Source organism: Pogoniulus pusillus, chromosome 6 (genome assembly GCF_015220805.1).
Source record: "Pogoniulus pusillus isolate bPogPus1 chromosome 6, bPogPus1.pri, whole genome shotgun sequence".
Taxonomy (NCBI): Eukaryota; Metazoa; Chordata; class Aves; order Piciformes; family Lybiidae; genus Pogoniulus; species Pogoniulus pusillus.
The window spans coordinates 32,294,422-32,318,100 of record NC_087269.1 but is presented as its reverse complement, the minus strand read 5'-3'; the positions used below and the strand labels follow the sequence as shown (position 1 = coordinate 32,318,100).

Sequence of the window (23,679 nt, the reverse complement as noted above, 5' to 3'; positions counted from 1 at the left end):
ACCTCTTTGTGTCTTCTCTCCATTGTCTTTGCATGTTCTGAACAAATCACTGAATCACAGAGTGGCAGGGGTGAGAACAGACATCCTGAGCTCCTCTAGTCTAACACTCCTTCTAAAGAAGATTTTTCTAGAGCAACTTGCACAGAATACTGTCCAGTTACAAAGAAGAGATTCCACAATCTCGCTGGGCAGCCAGTTCCAGTACGCTGTTACCCTCAAAGTAATGAGCAACTTCCTCAGTTTTGGTTTGTTCCCATTGTCCCGTGTTGTATTACTGGGCAGCACTGAAAAGAGTCTGGCCCATCCCCTTGACCTCTACCCTTTAGGTATTTGTAAGCATTGATAAGATCATCTCTCAGTCTTCTCCAGGTTAAACAGCCCCCAGGGCTCTCAGCCTTGCTTTATAAGACAGACAATGCAGTCTCTTTATCATCTTCATAAGCCCTCGAGTAGTTCCTTATCCCTCTTGAACTGGAGAGCCCAGAATTTGACCTAGTACTTCAGAGGTGACTCCACTAGAGCAGAGGGAGAGGAGAACACCCTTTGAGCTGCCACATTCTTCTTAATGCACCCCAGGATACCACTGGCCTTCTATGTCTTAGTTTTGGCAGTCCATCAGTTCCTTATTTGGCAATGTTTATATAGCTTGTAATTTTTGGCAAGGGCTCCCTTTTATTTGCCATGTGCCATAAATATATGAATTCAGAGAGAGAAAAATATAGGTCACCCAAGTGGAAATACATCCCCATAAACAAACAGTGATTTCTGGAAAGATGGCATGGCCTGTAAAGAGGAACGAAAAATGGAAATTCAGTTTAGGGCCACCACACACAGTTAGAGAGGGAAAGCAAACCTATGGGAATTGGGGCAACAAGAAAATAAAGTCACAGAAAAACAGACAACACTGGACCCCTTTGTCAGATCAGAACATGGATTCCCATATGGCCAGCTGACTGAATTGATACAGGCTGAGAGAAGATCTCTAGAAAAGGGCTGGAGATGCTGTCAGTGGGCTGTGCCATTGCTGAGCAGCCCAGAAGAGCTCTCTCTGTCTCATCAGACAGGCATACTGGCCCACCAGGTGAAGGTGTGGGCTCAGCTGTGGGGTTATGACATCTCCACAATTAATCACCAGAGGATGGAGATAAAGGTGTGCTAGTTTGAAGCTAGCTAGAATGTTTTGGTGAGAAGAACTAGATTACAGGCTGTGAAAAGGAAAACAGTGATGATGTCTACTTCACTCATAGGCTTGCTGAGAGGTATAAGAACAAGAATCCAAACACAGGTAAGGCACTTCCTGGGGCATTGCCTGAGCAGCATTTCTCTCCAGCCTCTCTGCCGCCTCTCTGATTAATCCACTTTGCTTCCTAACCCCCTGGCTGAACCTCCATTCTTCCTTGGGCCTGGGGTAAGGTGAAAGGAGAGTTGGGAGCCCCTGTTGAGGACTCAGGTTTCTGGGAGGGGTGTTGTGTTCTTGTATTACCTTTTACCTTGTATATTTCTGTGTATAAATGCATATACTGTAAATATCTGCTTGTCTATTGAGCTAAGCTGTAAATATAAGCTTCTTCCAAATTTCCAGAGCTGGGTGAGTCCAGTCTGGGTGATTTCCACAGTGAGGGGGGGTGAGTAACACCCAAACCACTACAAAAGGTGATCTCAATCAGTATGAGTAGCCTACCCTGAGTGCCAAAGCTTTCTCAACTGAACCAGCCAAGCACATTTAGATTTATTTTTGACTCACACCTGCTCTAAGGAAAACAAGTGTTTTATGCCCCCCAGAAGAAAGAAGAACTGTGTAGGTTAAATGCAAGAAGAATGGCTGTGAACAGTGACATTTCTTGGAGCTGCTCATCTCTTGATGGATAAAATCATTCCTGAATTTCAGCGTGTGGGTTTTTTCCAGCACAGCGAGAGATAAGACGGATGCTGGATAATGATTACACCGAGGCTCGGCTTCAATAGCATGATTGAGGCCATGATGGAAGCTATATAATGCAGAGGTACTGCATGTGATTTATAAGCTGGGAAAACAAAAGGGGGGTTGCAGTGTTTTGTGCATTTAGCCCTGTGTACTGAAAGAAAGGATTTAACAGGCTGATTGGTGAACTTGAGATGGATGGTAGTATACCTGGAAAGTACACTGCTCTCCTTGTCTGCTTAAATCCATTGAAACTATGCTTTATTCCTTGTACCTCCCATTCAAGTGAGATATTTTAAAGGCCTTGTGTGTTCATTCTGCGTGCACAACTCTCAAGCAAATTTTGCTGCTTTACTGCTGCAGTTTCTCCACTAATACAGGCAGCTGCATTTGGGCATATTTAACAGAAATCAGAGGGAGAAAAAAAAAATTGCATTTATAATGAAAACCTAGCATTTTCTTCATCTCATTGCTGTCTACAACTACCTGAAGGGAGGTGGTAGCCAGGTAGGGGTTGGTCTCTTCTGCCAGACAACCAACAACAGAACAAGGAAACACAGTCTCAAGCTGTGTTGGGGGACGTCTATGCTGGATATTAGGAGGAAGTGATCACTCTTACAGAGAGAGTGATCTGCCACTGGAATGGACCGTCCAGGGAAGTGGTGGAGTCACCATCCCTGGAGGTATTCAAGAGAAGCCTGGCTGAGGCACTTAGTGCCATGGTCTAGCTGATTGGGCAGGGCTGGGTGCTAGGTTGGACTGGATGATCTTGGACATATCTTCCAACCTGATTGATTCTATGATTCTATGGTAACAGAAGAAAAATCACACAAGGTAAAATACAGACAAAACAAAAATGTTATTATTGCCAGAAAAGATTTAAAGAAACCATCTGGGCTTTGATAATCCATGTCATAATTAACTAGAGAGTCCTTACTCTGTGTTTCCCACTTTCTTTTTTTTTTTTCTTCCTCTCTCTGTTAAATTTCCTTAGTAGTGCAATAAAAAAAATTCTTGAGTGTCTCATACCCTGTCTCACTATGTGTGTCCATTTCTCCTTTTCTCTGGTTTAATTCCACCTCCTCCCCCTCCCTTTTTCTTTGTTTTGGTGTTTTTTTTTTTTTTTAATTGTGTGTGTCTGTTTTTAATCCTCTCTCAGGCTTTTATTACCCTTCCTCCATTGCATCTCTTTATTTTCTTGCTGGGAATTCTCTTGTTCCCTTCCCCAGTATATTTATTTTGCCAGGTATTTTTTCCCCTCCTGTATTTCTTTGGAGATGGTGGAAATGAAGACAGCCCTGATAAAGCTCAAGGCTGGACTGTCTGTTGTTAAGAACAGAGTGAAAATAAGCTGAAAAGAGCAGGAACAGCTCCCCGACTGAAATCTCAGCCTCTCCCCACCTTCATATGTGCAGCTTCTGCTGGACTAAGCTCTGGGCTGGGGAGGAGACAAGAGTTTGCTGTGAGAGGTAAGCAAGGATGTGAGAATGCCATACTGAAGGCTAGACTTAGATCTGGCAGCCCTCCATGGACAAAAATTGTCAACTACCTAGGTGTGGGTTCCTGGCAGAAAAAGGCACTAGTAATTCAGGTTGGAAGTTTGGAGCACTTGGAACATTTTTCAGATACCTCTCTCATCAGGCTAATTGTTTCACATTTTTCATGCAAAGCTGAAGGTCACTTGATGCATTGAGCTATCATCCAGGGGTTTGGGGGTTTGGAGTGACAATTACTCCATTATGGGTATCAGCTGTGATTCCTCCCATTTATACTAAGAAACATTAAGCTGTAAGAGAACCAGAAAGAAACAAAACTCACCAGATTTGTAGGGGACCAAATAATTCAGAGACTCTGACAGGCACCAGCTGGATCCATCCATCACACAGTGCAGCTCCCATGGTCCAGGGTTAATCAGCCAGAACTCAGCTAGAGAATGAAACAAGGCCTTAGGAAATCCCTACAATGAGGACATTTCCAACTAACCAATTTCTCTTTCAGTTCTTCAGCTCATCAATATTTAAGAGGTATCTCACTTCAATAAAAATGTAAAGCTATTAATAGAAATCTCCACATGAAAGTACTTTGTACTGATTTAGCCTTCTAATCATAGAATTACAGAATCATTAGAATCATCCAGATTGGAAAAGACCTCCAAGATCATCCAGTGCAACCTAGCACCCAGACCTAGCCAATCAACTAGACCATGGCACTAAGTGCCTCAGAAAGGCTTTTCTTCAACACCTCCAGGAACAGTGACTCCACCACCTCCTTGGGCAGCCCATTCCAATGGCAAATCACTCTCTCTGTGAGAGTGACCACTTTCTCCCAACTTCCAGCCTAGACCATCCCCCCCACCCGGCACAGCTTGAGTCTGTGTCCCATTGTTCTGTTGCTGGTTGCCTGGCAGAAGAGACCAACCCTCACCTAGCTCCAACCTCCCTTCAGGTAGTTGTAGATAACAATGAGGCCACCCCTGAGCCTCCTCTTCTCCAGAGTAAACAACCCCAGCTCCCTCAGCCTCTCCTCACAGGGGTTGTGGTCCAGGCCTCTACACTCTTGAGCAGGTATAGCTTGATCAAGCTAAGTCTTGCATTTTTCAGTAAAGAAATCATAGAATCAACCAGGTTGGAAGAGACCTCCAAGATCATCCAGTCCAACCTAGCACCCAGCCCTAGCCAGTCAACCAGACCATGGCACCGAGTGCCTCATCCAGTCTTTTCTTGAAGACCTCAAGGGACGGTGCCTCCACCACCTCCCTGGGCAGCCCATTCCAATGGGAAATCACTCTCTCTGTGAAGAACTCCCTCCTAACATCCATCTTATACCTAGAAAAATATTTGTCCATTGAGGCTAATAAAACAAGAGAAAAGAATTTAATTAATATGCAACCAACCTCTGAGGTCTTTGGAGAAGCCATTCCTGTAGCCAGAACCAAGGAGTGAAAAGATAATAGCATATTTATGCAGGTGGCTGCTAGTATCAAAGACCATCAGTGTCCTCGAGGTGTGCTTCAGACATCACTGACATCACTCATCATCACTCAGACATATATTGACATCACTATTCACTGGCAGCTCTGGGGTAACATGTTATTATATATATCTGCAGTGAAACAGTTAATCTTTGTGAGTTTGCCTAAGCATTGGTCATGTGCCAATTTGGCTGAAAGTTAATAGGATTATTTCTGACTGGCTGAGGGTTAATGGTATTACCTGTTTGGCTTTCTTTTAAAATCTCCATCATTTAGTAATATTTATCTAAGTCACCATAAAAGTATAGAAATTAATAGTAAAATTACAGACAGCTGGGTACAGGATGAAATGAAACAAATTAAACCAAATTCCATCCTCTTAGGAAAACACAAATGCCAAATTAAGTATGTTAGGTTAACAATTTAAATAATCCAATTTAGCACTAATGAAAGTGCTTTAGACCCAAATCCTGTTTGATTTTGCATCGTATGAACAAGCAGAGGAAAACAGCTGCCTGAGTAAATGATCAGGTAGACAGCCTGGAATCAACAGGGATACAAAGGGCATGAGCAGCTTGGGCCACTGCATCTTTTCACACTCATTTCACATATTCCTATTAATAGTTTTCAATGAAAACTTCACTGGAGTGCACAACTGATTTGTTTTTTGTCCTGGAATTTGCTAAGGGACAACATTTATAATGGAGCTACATGGAGCTAGAAACAGCAGAGCTTTTTGAACAAACAAATAGCACTGGAGTGACTCCCATTTTATAAAGACTTGCATGGTAAAGACAGGAGGTGATGGGTACAAGTTTCTACTGGAGAGACTTGGATTTGATGTCAGAAATGAAAAAAAATCACCATGTGAATTATTAAACATTGGAATAAACTCCCAGGGGAGCTGGTGGATTCTCCTACATTAGATAGTTTCAAGGCCCAGCTTGACAAGGTATAAAAGATCTGTTTAAACCAAGAACCCAGACCCAAGTATCTTAGAATGCTTGAGAATTTATACTTGTGAAAGATCTGTTTGGATCCTGACTGGAAGAATGTCCTCATGGGGGAGTTTACTCTCGTGGGTAAACACTAGTAGAAGCAACATTTCATCATGCATTTATTTCAAACTGAGAGAAGAAAAAAAACCCCAAAGATTCCTGCATTTATAGCCTTGGAAATTTTTATGTATTCCTTTAGGGGGGAAAACCAGCGAGAAAGAGAAAAGAAAACAAGAAAGGGGAGTTGTTAGGTAAAGGCACAGATACCAGCATCAATTACCAATGTATGAAACTACTCTAATAATCTTCTTTGCACACAGTTGAGGTAGTAATTCCACTTATTTTCATGAAGAAGCTGTTACTGTGAGCAGCTTAGACTGAGAGCCTTGTGAGCCAAAGCCTCTCGAGGGCTTTTGACAGATTTATAACAGAGAAGGCTTCTGTGTGTTGGCTTGATAGAAAAAAATGACACATATTTATATCATTGCATATACATTGATAAAAATATGATCACCTGCAGCTCTAGATCTCTGTCATGTGGAGAGTTCCTAAGGTGCAGTATCACAAAAACATAGAAGAGTGATAGCTAAATTTAAGGATTTCTGCTAGTGGTTGCCATAGATTTATACATTCAGGGCTCATACTATGGCTGAACTGCTAGTGCTCAAGAAATGTTCTTTATTTAGGATAAATAGACACAACTATTGTCTTAATAACTTGTGCTAGTTTGAAGCTAGCTAGAATGTTTTGATGAGAAGAACTAGATCACAGGCTGTGAAAGACAAGCAGTGATGATGTCTTCCTCATAGGCTCGCTGAAATGTATAAGAACAAGAATCCAAACATAGATATGGGGGGAGTCCTCCTTCTTGGAGCATTGCTTGAGTGGCATTTTTTTCCTCTCTAGCCTCTCTGCCATTTCTTTGACTAATCCACTTTCCTTCCTAACCCCCTGGCCAAACCTCCATTCTTCCTTGGGACTGGGGTAAGGTAGAGAGGGGTGGGGAGCAGGTGGAAGGGTGGTTGGGAGCCCCTCCTGGGGACTCTGGTTTCTGGGAGGAGTGCTGTGTTTTTGTATTACTTTTTAACTTGTATATTTCTGTCTATAGCTGTACAGATTGTAAATATCTGCTTGTATATTCTGCTAAGCTGTAAATATAAGCTTCATTCAAAATTTCCAGAGCAGCTGAATAGCTGAATCTAGTCTGGGTGATTTCCAAAGTGGGGTGGGGGGGCAGGAAAAACCCAAACCATCACATAGCTACTTTATGGAGAGATTTTGTATCCTTCATGATTTTGAGGAAGGAATATAAATGCAGCCCTACACCTAGACTTCTAATAGAAAGACATTCTGTGAGGTCTCTTCCAACCCTGATGATACTGTGACATTATCTATATGTTGTCGTGGATTTGGTCTATGGAAAGTTCCTGGTAAATGCCATGTTGGAAGAACACCTCCTGGTCTTCCAACTGGAATTCAAGAATCAAAAAGTGGGAAGGGTAAGCCAGGAAAGTTCATGTCAGGAAGAGATACACTCGTTAAGCACAAAGAAACAGAATCTAGGAGATAGGAAAACAAAACAAAACCAACCAAATTCAACACCCATAATAAAGCAAAATAAACAAACCAACCAACCCACAAAACAAACCTTGACCAGACAAAGGAATAGACTGGAATGCAAAACTAGAAAAGAGTTGAACACCTGTGTTAGACTTCTTTTAGTTCAGACTGCTCTTTAACCTCTGAAAATCCCTACGTTTTGATTTCTATCAGTGAGTGATCCCAAGGCATCCAAACTGGGCTCCTTACAGCTGAAGACTGAAAGATGTGCTCCAGCTGGTCACCACAGGACCAGAAAAAAAAAATATGTCTAAAGCAAAAATAGCCTAAAATGTGTACAGCATGGTCAGCCACTAGCTGCACATCAACCTCTGCACTGTTCTTTTGAGTGGTACACATTTAATAATGTCAGCACAGGCCAAGAGACCTGGACTTATTGGCATGCAAGACTGGGAGAAGACGACATCTGCAGGTTGGGATTTTGCTAAGAAGCCTATAAACCTGCTGAAGCATAAAAATGACAACACAGAGGCTTGATTCATCTTCAGTCAGTGGAAGAGAATAAAATATAGCAGAGGAAGTAGAGTGAAAGGAAAGAACTGATGACCAGGCAGAAAGGTGAAGATGGAATTAGAGGGGAAGGCTGAAACTGAACTCACAAGACATTATAGCTTGAAACTCTGCATATTCTTTGTCATCATAAGCTTTTTATCAAACATTTCCTTTGCTGCCAAAGTAAAATAACAGCACTTTCAAAAAGTTCTTGCCCTACAATGGGATCTGCTTCAAGCTTTGTGGTTTTTTTTTTGTTTTGTTTTTTTTTTTTTATAATGATAAAAATGCTTGAAGTTCTTCTGCTACCAAATTAAAGCTTAGGGAGCTAGGCTATTAAAATTCTGTTTAGCATGCACATTTTAACACATCTATGATTCTATGATTCATTGAGCAATAGGATAATGGGATATTTCCCCCATGTCATATCTTGACATGAATGAATGAATGAATAAATGCTCCCAAGGAAACCAAAAGGCTTACAAGAATCAGTTGAGAAGTAATACAGCAAGTCAGATAGCACCCAGACAGAGAAATGGAGGAGGAGGAGTAGACGCAGCATCAAGTAAATCAGGAGACAAGCTAACACTTGCTGGAAGCTGCATGGAGATTAACTGAGATTGAGGAGTAGATTCTTTTGTCTTCGTAATCCAGTAACACATACTAGATGCTGGAGAGCTGCCTTGGCCATCACTATCACTCATGATGTTAGGAGAACTCTAACTCAGGCCATAGCCTCCAGCTAAAGAGGAAGATCTCAGCCTATCTGGCACCAGTAGATCATGACTGTATTCCAGATCGCAGTGCTATACCACTAGCTGGTAAGCTGACAGGCAGAACAGGGGGATTTGGCAAACACTAGAACTAACAACCCCAGGGTTTACTGTTTTATGACAGCTCCATCCATCCCATCCCATCAGTCTGTTATTGCCTAGAGATGCCAATGCAATAAGGCAGTAAGAAAAGATGCTATGGTACCTATACCTCTGCGTTACTGCTGGTAGTAGTACAGAGGCTCTTTCCCCATGGTGAGAAAAGATTTCTGTACATAAGGTATTTTCTGAAAAGTTGCTAAAAATCAAGAACTTGGCTTACAAGAGTGACTGAGTTCCTACAGTATTCCCACAAACAATCCTTACAGGCCCCCAGACAGATTTACAGAAAGGACTGGAAACAGATTTACATATCTGGATTTCTTTCCACAGTTTTTTACTGTACTCTCTTGCCAGCAGCCAGGGACCCATTTTCATTTTGTTGCCTTTTCCCATACAAATATGCCTTCACACCTCACAGTCCCTGCTGTTGTTGCTTGAGCCCTTGCACACTTACAGAAAGTTTAGGGACAAGAGCCACTCTTTTTCTGAACAGACTCAGTGAAGCTGTCTTCTGTGCATGTGGGACTCACGACGATAGGCACTCACTGCAGGACGCACAGAGTTAGCTGCAGCTAAACGGAAACCCACACTTACTTGTTATCACTTTGGAACAACGTAACATGTTAAAAAGAAATAACAGCTAAAATGTTACACCAAGAATAAAGAATTGTAAGCTTGCTGATTATATATATTTGTGACTCAAAACATTGTATCAATACTGTGCCCTCAGTACCTCAGCCAAATTAAGAACAACCCAACATTTGCATTTGTTTACCAAACAGTTTGGGGTTACCCAATTATGGGTTTTTTTTACCCTTTCCATAAAGAGCACATTAAAAGGGGAGTTCACTGTCATTGTGGTGTTGCAAGATTCACACTAATAGGGCTGTCCATCTTCTCAAAGAGCTGCTTCTTTGGCAGAAGCTACAGTAAATTGTTTAGGGAATTCAGCATTCTGTGGTTCCCTCAAGTGCTGCATCCGTCTTTTACTGATTAATAATGAAGCACTAATGAAAATGTTTCTATGTCTCTGTGCTCCCACCAATTAAATGTGCTGCAGAAAAAAAAAAATACAGCCTTTGGAAATTGTTATTTGTCTCACTTGCCAGACAAGCAGCAGAGAGAGTAATTCTTTACTGGGAATATTGGTAAAATAAGACTCGCATTTAGGGGATTCAGACTGGTAAAGATGGATTCTTAAGCTGACATTTAAGAATCACTGACTCTCAAATACCACATTAGCAATCAGGAAATCAACGATGTTTAGAAGAAATATAATTAGCTCAGCATGCTCTGCTTGAAACCAGTACCATGGCTCTCAGCTGCACCAAATGCCAGAAGAGGAGAAACGGAGAATTTGTTTTCTATTGAAATACATTATAGTTTATTAAAGGCATAAGAGCTTGAGATAGTATTTCTGAGCAACTGCTGGAGCTAGCCTAGGCAGAGGTAGATTTTTATCCATTAACTGGGAGAATTCTGGGAAACTAATCTGTTTTTCCTTGGCTTGATCTGTACTAAATGCACTGCCATGACAAAGTGAGAGACAATCAGGTAGACTGCACGGTAGATTATCAATATGTTTTCATTAAATTTATATACAGAGTTACTGAGATTGTGCTTTAGAAGTAATTACATCATGCACTACCTGAGGTGACCTCCTTATTCTAAAACTAAGTGCAGTGGAGGTCAAGCAGATGACAAAAGCCAGTAACTTCCAAACACAGATGGTAAGCTTATGTATGGAGAGTCTGGGGTGATTGGTTGCAATGTAGTAAACATTTACTCAAATCCAGTCAGCACTGGCAGCGCTTTAATTTGGCAGCTGCTTTGAATCTTATTTGAGTATATGATGGTCTCAGACCACTGCAGAGCTGAAAGATGCCACCCTTCTTGGATTTCTTAGCAAAGACATGGATTAAATCCTAAATGTGTTTAGGAATTGAACTATATAGCGTGCTCAAAGATGATTCACTCAGTATATAATATAGGATGGCAACTGGCTTCTGCTGTACTTCTTCCCCATGCAAAAAGAGGCCTGAAGTTCTTCACTGTCTATCACTTTAGCACTTTTCACAAGTATCTTTTAGTCCATTTGAATTTGTAGGGAGCTAGAGCATGAAATCACACTTCTTTAATTTGCTTGGTGCCAAGTGCACACTTTTCTCTGTGGGCAGTAAAAGGAAGCGACATCCCTCATGCCCTTGGACCTCCCCATCACTAAAGGTGATGCAAAATCAAAGGGTGCAGTTACCCAGGAGAAGCAAGTCACTGATTGTTGCTGATAAAGCCCCGCTTCACCTAGCAGCCACTATACCGTGCTGAGCATGTGTGAAGTTTGTTGATAACTAATTCATAAGGCCAGAGATTGACAAAGACTTTTCTAGAACAGGCAAGTAGAAATTTGAAAAGTGCTGAGTGAGAGAAGAGTGACAGAAAATGGAAATGTGCATTTTAGGAAGAGGAGAGCAGGGAAGGCAGTTACAGGGTCATGATGCTCTTAGATTGTGAGACACTGTTCCTAGGTGTTATGCTCAGATAAATAGCAATGCATTAGTTTTAAAAGGCTGCTCTGAAATGTCACCTTCATCTCCATTGATCTCTATTACCAAACAGGTCTTTCACTGTCATTTGTGACAAAAGGCATTAGTCAATGAAAGGCTCTAAATAAACTTGGGGAAGACAAGCAAGCTTTTCTCTCCTAGCTGCACACAATAACATTATAAGAAAGTTTGAGAAAGTAGGGCACTGGAAGAAAAAAGCATCTACTGCTGAAACTAAAAATTGAAATATTCTGTTCTAAACTTGTCAGACTTACCAAAAATATTTGGTAATGGTATTGGGGTTTTTTTGGTTGGTTGGTTTGGGTGGGTTTTTTTGTTGGTTTTCACCTTCAAAGGGATGATTTTATCTGGATGAGGAAATAGCCTAGTGAAATGTTTTTTAATAGATTCACTTTATCCCCCACATTATACTGGGGTAACTGGTATGCACGAATCTACTGCAAAGCTGAAACATAAGCACAAGAGTGGACATTTACAGTTACAGTTGAATTACCAAACCACTGAGAAAGGATTGGTAGCTGGAAGATCATTACCTGAGCAGCCATTTCAGACCAGGAAGCATCTGTCACCTCTTGTGGAAACACTCAAGCACCCCATACCTTGGCATATCTCTCCTGCTGCCTAACAAGATACTCAGTATGTAACCAGAATGATGTGCTCTCTGTGTACTAATGGGCACACTCTGGCATAGGGCAGGACTTCCAATTTGAGGCATATTTCAAACTCTGGCATGCATCCATCATTTGTACAACAGACAAAACTCGTATTTTGGGTAAGACCAGCTCAAAGGCTTGCTCACAAAGCACACCCTGGAAGTCTAAGCTTGGGAAACATATCATCTTTTAAGCACAGCAGCTGATGAGGTCAGGTCATTTAATTTACCCCACGGGCATTTGCAAGGTTAATGTTCCATTTTCCTGTCCCAATAGTGTATTGCAGTGTTTGTTCTCTGAGCAACAGACTGTCTTCATGCTCAAGACATGCTGTGTTGCTACATGTATTTGGTGCTCATTCCAAGAAGTGTTAGCAAACCCAAGGAGGGTTAGTTGTGGTGTACAAACACTTTTCTCCATTCCCCTAAAAGCATTTTTCTTCATCTCCCTGCAGTCAGCCTCTCCCAGACATTGCTAGTTATGGATGCCTGCCATTGTGCAGATCACACCACCATTCTGGGGATATGTACCGTGAAAACTTGATTTTAACTTAACAGTTACTTACTGAAGAGCAGAGGACCAGAGGTCCTGGTTTGGAAAACTGGTTGAGGAATTCCTCTGATCAGTTTGGAAAGACATAGCCACATAGGACAAAACGAACAAAAACACAACCACCAAAACTCAAAAACCCAAGCCAGCAGCTTGGACATTCTTGGCATTGTTTCATGTTCATGTGATGAACCTAGAACAGTGACACTTTTGCAACCACTAACATACCCAATAACTGCCACCACATCCATTTGTCAGAGTCTACTTCAGAAGCTTTTACCAAAGAGAAGTCTCCAGGGAGATGTTATTTCTCTGTTCTTCCCTTAAATCTTAAACTGAAGGCAGACAAAGGTGACCATAAGTCCCCTTGGTGGCTGCCCAGTCAGTGAGGTATCTCCAGAGCAGTGAAGTCTGAGACAGAGTTCGAAGTTATCCTTTCTGTAACACAGCCCAAATATTTTTTTTCTCCACTGACACATACTTCACAGCAAAAAGGAAAAAAAAATTAGGAGCTAGAAGACTTCATTCTGAGGGAGGACAGGCATTTACTGGCTCCACATTACCCAGTACAATGCAAGGAGAAAGCCCTGGACTCCCCGTGGGCCACCCCAAGCCCCTGCTCTACAACTTTTAATAGTTATTTCATACACTTTTCTACTCTCCACCATAAATGTTGAACTGCAGCTTCTGATCCTTGTTTTCTATAAATATTGCAGTAGAGAATTAACTGAATTTAATTACAGTTATCACGAAACAGAAAGCATTAATCAGATGCCAGTAGCAGCTGTATTTTGCTCTTCTGAAAGCAAGAAACTATTTAAAAACTATTTGATTAAAAGCAGAAAACTATTTTAAAACCTAAGTAAAAAGCATTCTATTTATAGAACGGCATCATCTTAGTGCACACAAACATCTCAAAATAGCAACAAAAAGGCCCTTTTAATAGGATGCTGCTGTAGTAAGAGCCTCATAGAGAAAGAAAATCTAGAGAAAGACAGCTGGATTATGTGGTGGTTTTCATAAAAAGAAAGAGGGTGACATAAAATACATCAGTTTCCTCATCTCTTTCATTTAGTCTGCTGACATGTACATTCTGTAGAGATGCCCATCTAATTACACAGTCATAACTTCAAATGCACTTCAGATGTGCATAAATTGCTCTAATTCACACATCAGTTCCTCCTTTGCACTGTAAGAAATGTTATCAGTGCAATGAGGATCGAGCCTTTTATAGTTGACATGCAGTTTGCTTTTGAGATCCTCTACTCAGTAGCTTTCCATTTTCCTTTCTCTTTGTGTGACTTGGAATCCACCTGAGATCAGATGTAAAAGTGCAGAAGTTCTGGGGGAGATTCCCACATGTAGATCCCTGAGGATGGTAAGCAGAGCAATGCATGTGAAGGGCGTTTTAGGGGAATGGCAGCAGACAATTGTGCTCAGCAGAGTTTGCTCCTTGTCTCTTGCAGAAGCTTAAAGGTTCTGCACCAGATGGATTCTACTAGGAGGGTTTTGTATGCATAAAGTTACAGTTGTAACATATTTCATATTAAAAGGCTAAGCACCAAGTCGTCTCTTAGCTGAGGATGAAGAAACTTCCTGTGATTCTCCACTACAGCAACACAGAGAGAGAAGAACGTAGCATCAATGTCAGGCAAATAACATAAGCAATAAAACCTCCCTTAAAATAGTCCATCAGGAGTTCATCTAACGTATCTTCCAGGCCACATACTTGCATTAATAGTTCTCAGTTTCTAGCTCCTGACATCCTGCAGTGAGCACTTTGCACTGTTTTTTGATAAATTAGGTTAGTCCACCTTCTAGTTTGAGACACAGTCACCTACTCTAAAAAGCCAGCTATCAATTTCACTATGTACTTCCTGAAGAATCATAGAATCAGTCAGGGTTAGAAGGGACCACAAGGATCATCCAGTTCCAATCCCCCTGCCACAGTTGAGAGGGCTCTATTCAGGCAAATGTGTGCAGTAACAGCTCCACTGCCAAACATCTGTTAATTAAAAACCATTTAAAAAAAAAATAAAGTCAGCCATCACAAGTTAACTTCAGAAAATGTTTCTATCAATATATTCTTCTGGTTCAATATTAATTAGATGGCTTTAGGTAAATTGAAATTAGAACTGTAAAAGTGCAGAACCACCCAGATCCCTGATCTTACAGAAACCTGCAGATAGGAAGAATCATAGAATCACAGAATCAGTCAGGATTGGAAGGGATCACAAGGATCATCTAGTTCCAAACCCTCTGCCATGGGCAGGGACACCCTACCCCAGATCAGCCTGGCCACAGCCTCATCCAGCCTGGCCCTAAACATCTCCAGGGATGAGGCCTCAACCACCTCCCTGGGCAACCCATTCCAGGCTCTCACCACTCTCATGCTGAAGAATTACCTCCTCACACCCAGTCTGTACCTATCCATCTCCAACTTTGCTCCATTTCCCCTAGTCCTGTCACTACCTGGTAGCCTAAAAAGTCCCTTCTTGCTTAGGACACCTATGGGTACCACAAACACTTGCCTAGGACGCATATGGGTCTCACAAGTAACAGAAGAGGCCAGAAACTATACACAACTTTATAGAAAGATACCCTTTGCCATCATGGTAGCAGGGAACCTGCCCAAGCCACTTTTACAAAGGGAAAAGAAAGGGGACAATAAACACCTGTGACTTCCAAAGAAAGAAGAAAACGCTATGACGTGCATAACCACACTGACTGTCTTCTCCATGCTTCATCCTCTTTCTTTGACACAGAGAGCTACATGCCTGCCCACATCCCCATGACAGCAGATCTATGGCTCTCGATTCAGAGCCCAGGTCCAAAGTCATCAGAGCCTGAAAAGTTTAGACAAGTGTAAGGGTGAGGGGGAGATGCTAAACAAGAACTACCCAAAAATACACCTGTCTTCTGATGTAAGTCCCACTGCCTCCTGTTTCCCTCGGATGACTCCCCATGCAAATTGTCACAAGTAAAGCCATATTTAGCAATAAGATAAATCACAATTGTCACTGCAGGAAACCTAAATGGTTGATTATCTTTAAAGTAACCCCTCTGTCTTCTAAAAATAGTGACTAGGTCTTTGAGGCTTTAAGTTTAAAATGTCTGTTGTAAGGGAACAGAAAAGTAGAATAAGTTCCTGAATGAATGAGTGCTGACAGCTAAAGAAAGGAAGAAAGATTAAAATTGAGGTTTGGCTTTGGAGCCTGCTGTGCATCAGAAACATAACCTACTTTGAGGCAAGTTTGTTAACTGAGCAGCAAAGAAAGCAAGAAAAGCATGCTAAAGGGAGTTGCACTTAACTCCTTTCTCATGCCTTTAGAGCTGTAGGGACTAAACACAAGGGAAAAAAAACCAACTGAAAATCTGGCTGCCATCCAGAAGTTTAAAGCATTTGAAAGAGCCCTGTGGTGCAAGTGAAACTACTTAACATTTTGATTTTTCCCATCTGTTTGGGGAAAAAAAAGGAAAAGACTGGCTTCAATTATAATTAGTGGTCAAAAGCCGAGGAAGTGGGGGGGAGCTTTATATGAATTTTGGCATCGGTGACTGTAAAAACCTGCCTCAGGTTGCTTGCAGGGTTTCAGAGACTTGTTTGTCTCTACAACGAGGTACCAAAAATGATGAATTTTGAAGTATGTAATCCCTGCTAAGAACAGCACTGCCAAAATTTTCATCTAGTTCTGTGGATTATTGACATTTCCCGAGTAGAAGGAGGGACAAATATGCATGGACCCTAAAACACACTGAACATTTTTGCCATGACAAAAGACAAGCAATGCACTATAAAGTAGAAAACAGCTTTTAAGACACTACTTCCCTAGCAAAAACTGCTTCCCTCTGTGGATTATTTTTTTATAATTCTACAATAAGCACTTCAAAAAAGGACTTTCCAACCAAGTATAAACAAAACTTATATTCTTTTTTATCACAACTCCATTGACTTTTCACTTGTAGTTTGCTTCTTTATGCTAATTATCATATGCCCTCAATTATAGGAATAGATCCTTGCAGGGGATGCAATTAAAGATGTAAAAGGTACTTCCACTCAGGTTGCTTTTTTTCCCCTCCTGGAGTTTCTAAGTTTATTCCATATGATTTTTAAGAAAGCTTTTAAGTCTGAATGTGTGGCATCATACTTTACAGTGCAGGAATCCCAAATTCATTTCAAAGTCTTCCTTCAGGAAAAAAACAAAAAAAACCCACATCTAAAACTCTGTATAGCTGTCAGCTCACTCAGCCTACTCTTCTCTGGAGAGCAGAGAGCTCTGCGTATGGATACGGATTGCAACATAAACTGCCCAGGAGTTGAATCTCAGGCTGCTGATTTTTGGACAGATCAGAATTCATGTAAGGAGAGTCATGCTTTTTAAATGTTTCTCGTTCAGGAAATTGAGATGTTCAGAGAACCAGAAAACATAGGCTGCCTCTCAGCTCTTACCAAACAATTCTGAGAACCCTGAAAGGTTTGCTCTGGATTTGGAGCTGTAGTCAGACATAAATGCTAATTACTTTTTATTTAACCCACTCAACTGAAAGCAAGCCTAAGTGTACTGCATTAAAGCTTTGTCTCTCCTTGAAGTCTGCCTGAACATGACATTCCTGTTTAATGCATATACACTTTAAAAGAAGTGCAGCTATGAAAAGGAACAAAACAAAGCTCAGAACTGCCATGTTCTTCACAAAACTCTGTCCTCAGTATTTTAGACTAAGCCTAAAGAGGAAATACATTAGGAGGTGAGGAGGAATGATGGACTAGAAATAACTGGAAGGCTTTGAAATTTACTCTGAAGTCTAGGGGGTGCAGGTGGAAATCAGTGCTGCAAATATATGTCATCTCCTGGATAGTGGCTGAAATAAAAGGGAGCTGTCTGAATCCATGCACAAAGCACTATAGCAGTGCAGACACTGAGAGCTGCATCACGTTCCAAACAGCCCCAGCTTGCCTATGCATGATCACAGAATGTTAAGGGCTGGAAGGGACCTCAAAAGACCATTTAGTCCAACCCTCCCACCAGAGCAGGATGACCTAGAGCAGATCATACAGGAATGAATCCAGGAGGGTTTGGGATGCCTCCAGTGAAGAGGACTCCACAACCTCTCTGGGCAGCCTGCTCCAGTACTCTGTCACCCTCACCTTGAAAAAAAATTTTCCTTGCACTCATGTGGAACCTTTTGTGCTCCAGCTTGCACAACATTTGATGTATTTAGGTAAGTCACCAAAGTACAATGCACAAAAAATAGGCTTTGTGCTTTATTTTGTGTCACTCAAATTACCAACTTACATCTGTCCCTCATTTCAGAGAATCAACCAGGTTGGAAGAGACCTCCAAGATCATTCAAATCTCCTTTAGAAACTTGTCGATTTTGTTTACACAGACTGTCCTGAGCCTCAAGATCATCCCAGGCTTCCTATGAGTGAGTAATTCATGCCTATTTTCCTCTTTAAAAGGGGACAGAGGTAAAGGAACAGAAGTGTTTTGAGATAATCTTCTGGGAAGGAACTCTTTTGGAGAGGATCTTGCATACTGCTTTGTACAGGGCATAGTAAAAAAACAAAACCCCTTATCCACTGCAATGATGAGATTCATGACAGCAGGGGAGGAGTATTTCCTAGAGAGATGTAAACTCCTAGTGAATGCTGTATGAACAACACTGTGATGAATGTAGCAAAAAGCCATACAACCAGTTCCAAAAGCAATCCAGAGTAGTGGGGATTGCTAAGCGACTTGTCTGACAATATAGGGAATCAGTCAGAGAAGAGTCAGACTTTCCCAGGGAACTAAGCTTAATTCCACTTAAAGTTTCCCTGTTTAATTGCTACTTCAGGGATAGATATTGTCCTGACTCTTGAGAGAGCTCTTAAGGCACCAAAATCAGATCTGAAATTTCAGACACCTGAGGGTTGGTTGTGTTTGTTGTTTGGGTTTTTTTTCTTTCATATCTGGAAGTGTTTCTGAGGAAAGAAAATAATTTTGTGGAGAATTTTTTTTTTCTAAATAATCTTCTGAGTTTAACAAAACCAAAAATATTAAAGATGAGAGTAGGAGGTGGGGAGATTTTTTAAGTGTTTAAGGGAAAACTCTGTTTCAAACACAACTAACTAGGAAGAAAACAGTCAGGAAGAGCTCAGGACAAAAGCTGCAGTTATGTTCAATTTTTGAGCTAGGCTGTAATTATTTTGCTGTATGTGGGAAGAACAATGGGAACCTAGAGAAGCCACACAGATAAATCTTGCAACCTACTTCTGTGCATAGAGAGGACACTGCAGTCAGACTCACTTGGAGCAAATAACAGCAGGCTCTGCTACTTGGGGAAAGCACTTTCAGGAGCACAGCTTGGGTGGGTTGAAGTGCAAATGTGAAGGATGTAAGGCATGCAGAGCAGGACTAAACTCCAATGCTGGGGGAAGAAATGTTTCTGTTCAGCAGATGAAGTTTTCTTCTTCTAAATATAATTAGTGTTGTAAACTGTCTAGTTTTGTTTCAGGAGTTGAGAGGGCTCTATTCAGGCAAATGTGTGCAGTAAAAGCTCCACTGCCAAACATCTGTTAATTAAAAACCATTAAAAAAAATATAAAGTCAGCCACCACAAGTTAACTTCAGAAAATGTTTCTATCAATATATTCTTCTGGTTCAATATGAATTAGATGGCTTTAGGTAAATTGAAATCAGAACTGTAAAAGTGCAGAACCACCCAGATCCCTGATCTTACAGAAACCTGCAGATGGGAAGAATCATAGAATCACAGAATCAGTCAGGATTGGAAGGGATCACAAGAATCATCTAGTTCCAAACCCTCTGCCATGGGCAGGGACACCCTACCCCAGATCAGCCTGGCTACAGCCTCATCCAGCCTGACCTTAAACACCTCCAGGGATGGGGCCTCAACCACCTCCCTGGGCAACCCATTCCAGGCTCTCACCACTCTCATGCTGAACAACCTCCTCCTCACGTCCAGTCTGAACCTACCCACCTCCAGCTTCGCTCCATTCCCCCTAGTCCTGTCACTCCCTGAGAGCCTAAAAAGTCCCTCCCCAGCTTTTTGGTGGGCCCCCTGCAAATACTGGAAGGCCTCTTTCAGAAAGGAGATGGGTCAGGTCTCCGAGTTCCTCTCTGGTATTCCTGAAAGTGATTTCACCTTTCATGTAAGTTTATCACTTTAGGGACAAAATATAATCTCTCTCTAGCTGTAATTTCCCTAAAAAGAGTGCTGAAGGCTTGCAGTCAAGATCAAGAGAAGTATGCTTTGAGACAGATATATTCCTTAGAGTTCAAGGAGCAAGACTAGAGGTGGGCTCTGAGACCCATCTTTCCCCTGCGAGTTTCTGCACAATCTCTGACTGATACTTCACAGGGCTACACCACTTCCAACCTTGCCAAGAAAGATCTAAAATCCCAGCCACATAGAGTTAGGTCAACCCATTAAGAGCATACAGACCTGTTGTTATTCCCTCCTTGGCCTTGAAAATCAGTCTGACTCTGCTCAGCCTCCTGAAAGTATCTTGCTCATACTAATACATGCAGAGGCTTCATGAAAGATCAAAATTGCAGCCAACAGTTTTTATCTAGGTAGCACTCTACTAGGGGTTTGCAAATTGCTACAAGATGATATTTTTCTGGCTGTCTTCCCAGGACCCAGAGCAGCAGCAACAAGTAAAAAGTTGCTGCTGTGCTTGCTGAGGACGTGCTGTGCAGAACACAGAAATTATTGCCCTTGGGCTGCTTCTAACTACCTGCCCACCGTTTTTTACATATCTGTCTGTCCTCCTTGTAGACCCACAAGGTGAAGGCTCAAAACAGGGCATGTGTGGAGATGCAAGACGTGATTTTCCTTCCCAGTATCTTTCCTCAGGGCTTGGAGACAGTGAGCTGTAACTATCTTGCTCCTCATACCAAAAGAATTTGGTGAAGCCAGATGGCACTGTTAATGAAGGGATTTACTTTGATTCTTTATCATCTTTAATGATTTAATTTCACAGCAATGGAAGGTAGGGTGGTTTGGGAAGGTAAACTGTGGCTCAGGAAGCCATGGAAAACCATAAAATCAATCAGGTTGGAAGAGACCTCCAAGACCATCGACTCCTATGAAGGTATGCTGTAAGTATCAAAAATCCCAGAATTAATTGGTCAACTGAAGAGGTTAGGCTCACTGAAATGAAATGGGGAAATCATAAAAACAACCACCAAAACAAACTAACAAACCCCAAACAAAATATTTCTTCCTCAAATCTCTCATGAATTCAGTACATTCCTATAGGATTTTTAACTCTTAATAAAAAGGAAACCTATTTTTTTAATTGACAGAAACTACATTTAGAAATAAAGTGTTACCATCTTGAGCAGCATGGAACAATTTGAAATTGATGCAAATTCAGTCTCAGCCATTGCTTTGAAATGTCCATCTAAACTGAAAAAGGTGACCAGCTTTTCTTTCTAGCCTAACTTACTGCTAAGGTTCAACTCGAAATAGACTCTGTAGTCTTTCCACTTCAATGAAAACCTATATGAGAGACATTTAGAAGGTGAGAAGGATGGGTTACTGTAAAACTTTCTGGAATAAAGACTCTGATAAGCATTACACCTTCCCCTTTCTTTTTATCTGTTTTGTTCAGGATCAGAGTCACCACTCAACAAACGCCTCCGTGGTAGCTTTTAAATACATCAAAAGAAATATAAGTCTCCTGCTTTCCTAAACGTTGCACTGAGTTCCTTTGCAGCACTTAACATTATCTAACAAGACAGCAGGAACCAGAAGGATAGTATGGATAGATGGCTACATGTACATGCTAGGCTTTTCATGTGCCTTGATTTCGAATGAAGTGGATGGAATTTGTTTTCTAATATTATTGCTCCAATAATGTTGCTCTGTTATTATAAATACTGCTGCTTTTCTAAAAGGCTCAACAGTGTTTTAACTGCAGATATGAACAGAAATGACCTTTACAAATTCAAAGTTATGTGCCAAGTTTCAGTCTGAGCAAACCCCCAGCGCTGAAAGAAGGGATCCAAAGTGTAACCTAGTTCTTCCAGGAGAATTAGATCAGGCTGTAAGTTGAGAAACATAGCAGGTAACCAGGTGCATAGAAACTGTTGGGCTCATAGGCACACTCCTCTGCACCCAAAAGGATGAGATAAAACTCAGGTATTGAGCTCTCACCTGAATCCTGCCACAGCAGATGGTTTCCACCAGCTGTCTATGACAACAGCTATTTCCTCCTTTGTACACCAGACCAATGCAGCCAGACACATAAAAATGACCAAAGCCAAAAATCTTCATGACCTTCATAACTACTGAGCTCTGTTCTCTAAACAAGAGAAACTGGATTAGGTCTATGTATAGAGAAGATCATTACCCATAGAGTCGCTGAGAGGAAATCATCCCAAGTAACATTGTTAAGTATGTTTAAGCTCACACATAAAGCATGCGGAAGAGTAAAATAAAAGGGAGGAAGAGGACAATCTAAAACCTGAATTTATTGCTTTTGAAGTTCATGTGCAGTTAGTGACAGGCTGTGATCATAAATCAAAATATGCCCTTGTACTCAGGATGAGAGAATTAGCATTTGTTTTACGTACCTTACCATCACTGGGTACACAACTGCTTTAGCACATAGCATACATCAAAACTCTATGTACTATGAAAGATTCCTGGCTTTAAACAGACCACTGTGCAAGTAGATGGATGAGATGAGCCACACTAAGAGGGGAGTGGGGGATGTTGGTTGGTTGGTTTGCTTGTTGTTTGGGTTTTTTTTCCCCCTAAAAGTATTCTTTCACCAGCAAGAGGGTGGAAAATGACCAGCTAGGCTGTCAAGCCCTACTGCAATACATGTACCATCTTGCTGAACAAATACTTCCATTTCATAGAATCAAGCAGGTTGGAAGAGATCTCCAAGATCATCCACTCCAACCTATCACCCAGCCCTGTCCAATCAACTAGACCATGGCATTAAGTGCCGCAGCCAGGCTTTTCTTGAACACCTCCAGGCACAGTGACTCCACCACCTCCCTGGGCAGACCATTCCAGTGCCAATCACTCTCTCCATGAAGAACTTCCTCCTAATATCCATCCTAGACCTCCCCTGGCACAACCTGAGACTGTGTCCGCTTGTTCTATTGCTGGTTGCCTGGGAGAAGAAACTGACTCCACCTGGCTACAATGACCCTTCAGGTAGTTGTAGACAGCAGTAAGGTCACCCCTGAGCCTCCTCTTCTCCAGACTAAACACCCCCAGCTCCCTCAGCCTCTCCTCACAGGGCTGTACTCCAGTCCCCTCACCAGCTTTGGTGCCCTTCTCTGGGCATGTTCAAGTATCTCAACATCTCTCTCGAATTGAGGAGCCCAGAACAGGACACAGTACTCAAGGTGTGGCCTGACCACAGTTGAGTACAGGGGAAGAATAACCTCCTTTGTCCTACTGGCCACACTGTTCCTGATGCAGACCAGGATGCCATTGGCTCTCTTGGCCACCTGGGCACACTGCTGGCTAAAGTTTAGCCAGCCATCTACCAGTATCCCCAGGTCCCTTTCTGCCTGCCTGCTCCCCAGCCACTCTATCCCCAGCCTGCAACACTGCTTCTTGTTGTTGCGGCCAAAGCACAGAACTTAGGCTTTTTAAATCTCATCACACTGGTCTCTGCCCACCCACTCAGCCTGTCTAGGTGGCTCTGCAGGGCTCTCCTACCCTCCAAAAGCTCCACACCTGCTCCTAGCTTGGTGTCATCATTGCCCCATGCTGGGTTACATAGTGCTATCTACTTCTCTATACAAGTTTCTGAAACAGCTACAGGGATACATGGGCCAGACACGGAGTCTTTCAGCACTGAATAAGTAATTCTGCTGGCAGCAGTGACCCAGATGTCCCAGGGGGGCTCCACGTCTAACACAACTGACTGTGGGATCCCTTGGCAAAGCTCCCACTGCATTTCCCAACCCATCACATCTCCATAGCACCAAAATCACAGCTGGACTTGTCTCCATTGTACACCTTTTTTTTTGAGTTTTAGTAACAAGTCTTGCTCCAGG

The 23,679-nt window shown here is 41.9% G+C and overlaps 1 protein-coding gene across 11 annotated transcripts in view; it reads right to left on the bottom strand.

Moving 5' to 3' along the window:
- GRID1 (glutamate ionotropic receptor delta type subunit 1) overlaps positions 1 to 23,679 on the bottom strand; it is a 772,772-nt gene that overhangs the window by 1,126 nt on the left and 747,967 nt on the right. For 9 of the 11 annotated variants that reach the window (XM_064145119.1, XM_064145118.1, XM_064145116.1 and 6 more), the window contains one exon: positions 3,740 to 3,847. The gene's annotated coding sequence lies outside the window, so the exon portion shown is untranslated. Of the gene's footprint in view, positions 1 to 3,739; positions 3,848 to 13,563; positions 14,013 to 23,679 lie in introns of those variants that run through there. The other 2 variants (XM_064145117.1, XM_064145123.1) reach the window with 1 other exon arrangement.